Below are 5,061 nucleotides of genomic sequence, written 5' to 3'. Positions count from 1 at the left end.
CCCCTCACAGCCCTGCGCGGTAAGTGGGGGCGGCCCTGAGGGCGGGGGGCTGCAACCCGCCGGACTGAGGGGAAAGGGCGCCAAGTCAGCGTTTCTCCACCGTTCAAACGCTGTTGGATAAAACTGTTTCCACCTCAAGCCTGTTCCTGTTTGTGAAAGAACGTCACTGCATCCACTGTTTCTCTACACAGTCAGGAGAAACAGTAACAAAATGACCCTGTGTAATTCATATTTCTATAAGTTTAAAAATTTGACAAATACAGAGGCTCTTGCAGAAAAAGATAGACTTCAGCAGCTGTCAGTCAGGAAATACATTTTCCCAAGCACTTCTGAGCACTATGACATTAACCTGCCTAGTTAAGTCTGTAGCTCTAAATATTTGTTCTAGAAAGCTCAAGCAGCACTAGGAGTCACAATCTGAGAAAAAAAAAAGTTCCTAAATATTTGTTCTAGAAAGCTCAAGCAGCACTTTAAAAAAAAAAGTTTGAATAGCCAAAAAAAACCCCAACACCCCAACCAAAAGACCCTTCACATCTTGCTCATGAAACCTGATATTCCTGCACTGCACTCTCCATGTATTTCCCTGTCCTGTCCACTGGCAGTTTGTCCTGGAAGCTGTATTATATGTTTTAAAACACTAATACATTTAAAAATCTGTTTTAAATGTGAACTGCTACATCTAGTGAGCTAGTGCTATCATGCAATTTCAGAAGACACTAGTGATGTGTACCATTTACATTAAAAAACCCACAACTTTGTCTTCAAGACTCTGAAGACCTTGGGTTTCAGAAACAAAGGAGGCTACCTGTGTGAGTATCCATCCATAGTCACTTGGCAAATTGCAGCTAAAAAGTAACATTTGAAAATTTTAGCTAGGTAAGATAAAACTTTCTTCCATAAACTAACCAGTTTATTGGAAGACATAAAAGCAGACACCATTCCCTTAGCTTAACTGTTTTCTTAAACTGCTCCATCAGCTGTCTTTTGAAAAGTCATTTTAACAAAAAACCTCAGAAGAAAAACTAGACTGGAAATAGGCTATATGCCAGGAAGAAGGAAAAAACAGAGCCAAACAACCACACTTGACAGTAGCAAAGTGCAGAGTTCATTTTAGAGAACACTATACAAAGGTTAGTCACTGCCACTGCCATTTGCTATGCCCCAATCTATATTCTACTTCAAAAATAATTAGGTAGGTCAACTACTTTATTTCCTTTTTATGGAACCAGTTACCCAAATTTTTAACTTCAGTAATGCACTTTGCAGTGATATGGACAATAAAATTGGGATATGGAAGAGCCTGATGAGAACCACGTAAACCTTGGTTTAAATTATGGAACATGGTTTGTAATGCCAAGAGCTTCCGATGGCAGAGCAATGCCCCCTTAGAGCAGAGCACCAAGAACTGAAGCTGTTAATGCACTTCAGGGGTCATTGTGCAGACCTGCTACTGTCTCAAGGTACAAAAAGACACATTGTATACCCTGTAACATGCTGTGTCTAAATGGTAACTTGGAAATTAAGTAATACTTGATAGCTAGAAATTAGCTAGTTGTGTAGGAAATCATAGCAAAGAAATCCTAGTTGAGGAAACCTAGAAAAAGACTGCCAGACATGGTGGAGGCAACAGCCATTCTTAGTAGCAGTTTCCCCACAATATTCCTGTTGAAATCCACTTTGGTTCAGCAATACATGGACTTCTTTTGTCGTCCTGGAGCTATGAAAGGTCTCAAAGAGTTACAAGTAGCATCTACAAGAGAATTACTGAGTTAGGGCTCCTCCTTTTCACATTTTCGACTGGAAAACCTACGCTTACTATTGGAGAAGAAACAGTAAATTCAAACCTTAAGACCCCATAAAAGATCCTTAACTGAAGCTTATATAAGCTATATACCAGCAAATATCTTGCTAGGGATCTGGCTGTGCCATAGCCTCAAATGGGCCTAAAAATCAGTCTTATAGAGTGAGGGTTACCAACCTCTCAGTGCAAGGTACACAACTGTCCATCTTCTCCTTTGTCCTTCCTTGCATCCTTTCCACTACCTCTTAGCCTTTCTCAGTGCAACACCACACACTTAGTTCTGTCTGCAGCCACATGGTCAGAACGCAAGTCTAAAGTAGCTTGAGCCAGAAGTACCATCCTGGATCAAATCTCCTGATCATCCCTGCTTACTGTGCTTTGGCTTGCCCTGCAGAGCAGTCTCAGAGCTCATGACCTGGATGCCTCTCAAATAAAGATGAAACAGAAGATTCAGTCTGAGAAAGCAGCTAATATGCCCCAGCCATTAATGAGTATTCAGTCCAACAGGACAGACAAGAGCTAGTCTGGAGCAGAATTCAAAAACACATAGTGTGGATGTTGAGTCTTCAGTACTGTCTCATGTGCTCTATAGACCTGCTATACTGGAATCTTCTACCTGCTGATGCTCATGAAGCCACAGAACCATGCTACTAGCACAGCAGCATTTATTAGCTTGAGCTCTGCTTACTGATTAAGAGCAGTTGTTAAAATACTGGCCATGTTAGGGAAGTGAATGGCAATTTTTCTACTGTTTAAACACTGTTCTTTAAACAGATGTTGACATCTGGCTCAAGCATAATCTCAGTGACATGGGTAACTTCGCATCTGTTGAGTGAGATTAGGCTGGATAACTTGGTCTACCCTAATCTGTGGTTTAGAAGAGGTGCATAAAGTAAATTCTTCAAATGAGGCCAAGCATAACTGAAATAATGGCTATGATGCCAGAGTGAAGATACATTAAGAAAACATGGCTGCACACCTTTCCAATTCCAGCTGCAGACAGTAAGTTTCCAAAAACTTCCAGAACACATTTGCATCAGGAAACAAAAAGCTTATTTCAGCAATATGGGCACTTCATCTTTCTGGATGGCTAGTAGTATCTGTAAACATGGTAGAAGAATATCATAATGGCAACAGGTATCATGAGAACAATCAAGTAAATTCTACATTATGGTTTTGCTTCCAATAGATCAATTTACTCCATGTTTTCTGTATATACAGAGTGATTAAGATATAAGCATTGCCAGGTTGTATGCAGAGAAAAACAGTAACATCATAGGTAGTGGCAAAGCGAGATAACTCAAGAGTTCAGTCGCTCCCTGCTCCTTAGTCAACGTCCTTTTTTTTCCCCCCCTCAGAATTCTTTTAAATATACACTGACTACATTGTAGCCTCAATTTTGGCTTTATTGGTCCAGCCTGATTTCATTCTTTGGCTGAAGAGTAAGGCCTGTGATCAAGTCTGGGATTACAGTGAAGATGCACTCTTGAATCTTGATTGTAAGGATGGCTCCCTAACAAACTGTCTCCCACTTGTACTGTAGCAATAGCAATCTTACCAACTGCCTTCTCGGGCTGGACATATGCTGCTTTCTTTTTTCCCTCGTGTAAGAAAATGAGGGGGATGATCTGGATAAGACCAGTATTACTATGGCTCACAACTTACTTTATTTCGTCCATTGTTATCTGGATGGTAGAAAGACTTTAAGATAGACTTAGCTTAGATAATGTCATTGGGAGATTACTGCCTGCAACTCACCCTCCTTTCCCTGAATCCTCATGCTGCATCACCAAGGGCTTTTTTATGGTATTGTGTTGTTAAAACAGCAGCTGAAGCATATACAGGGTGAAATTCCACCTTGTGTCAGTGCCTCCACTTTGATCTACTGAAGTGGCATGTTACTTCTGCAACTTTGACCAAGTGTGATGGACTGTAAAGCAATAGCTAAAGTCATGGTAAACATTGTGTACAACTGTCAACATTTCTTCAACATTCTTGGCATTTGCCTCTGAAATCACATACAATATGATTAAAACAAGGATGCAAATGTACAGACAAAGTCCTGCTTCAGTATATACCATCACATCTAATTAGCTTCAGTATTAACTACTAGACTAGACAGCTTCTTAAATACATACACAGGACAGTTGTATTTTTCCACCCTCTCCTCCACTCATTTCACAGTCAGGGCATTACGTGCAGTAGAAGCATGGAAGCTGAGCTATGGCTGTCATTTGCTGAGATACTGCAAAAATGCATTGCTGACTTAAGTACATGCAACCCTGTTTATCAGAGCAGGAGCCATGCACTCAGCACTGCTGAAATTCAGGCCATTTAGCTACCATGAGGCTACATGCCCAATTTTGCCTTAAAAACTGTTCTCAAAAGAAATTCTGGTGTATGGGAATGCAGTATATTCTCAGAACAAATATGATGCTGCAACTTTTCCAAAGATTCAGTCCATACTGTCACATCTTACTCAAAATAAATTCTGTTACTTTGTCAGTGACAGCAAGTGGTTTTAGTTAAGCACAAGTGCACACTCAAGTAAGCACCCTGTGAAAAGAATATTCAGCAGGCTGTGAAATAATTATCAGCTCTGCAGTTCCCACTGGAGCATGAAAAACACTTTAAACATCCTTTAGTTTCCATAGAACAGCAGTTGTCTCTGCTACACAGGCTACAAACAGCTATAGCCAGCAACCTGGAAAATGCAAGGTTCTCACGCAGCACCTGATGTAGAAATATCCAGACAGGGAAATCTATTCACCTTTCAAGTCCTAAGAGCAAGACACACACAAAAAAACCTCAAAACATACATGCAGAATACGTTAATAGTTCAAGTCAGCTATAACCGTCTCCTCAGATACAGCTGACAAATTAATCCGCAGAAGGAAAAATATTTATGGAAAACTTCTTATCAGAACATTTTTGAGCTACCAGCAGCCAAATTCTGGATAAAAATAATTTTTAAATCCTAGTTAATTTTTATATTGCCTCTAAATAAAATGTCATTTAGTAAAAAGTGACTGGAAAACAAACCAGAGTTTGCAAAATTTCCAAAATATTATGGCAATTTTATGACACCTGGAAAACGTTCAGATTAAACCAAATAGGACAAATAATTTGAGAAAAGTTTTATAAAAAGAGACTTTATCTCTAACATGTGGCCTATCAGAGAAAAACCACATCATTGCACATCTTACACTGTTAAAAGGAATTCACCGTGACTGGATTTGGTAATTGCTGTTTGGTGATAT

The sequence above is a fragment of the Egretta garzetta genome, unplaced genomic scaffold, assembly GCF_000687185.1.
Source record: "Egretta garzetta isolate BGI_Z169 unplaced genomic scaffold, ASM68718v1 scaffold215, whole genome shotgun sequence".
Classification (NCBI taxonomy): Eukaryota; Metazoa; Chordata; class Aves; order Pelecaniformes; family Ardeidae; genus Egretta; species Egretta garzetta.
The sequence above is the reverse complement of the archived record's forward strand: the minus strand, read 5'-3'. Positions refer to the sequence as shown.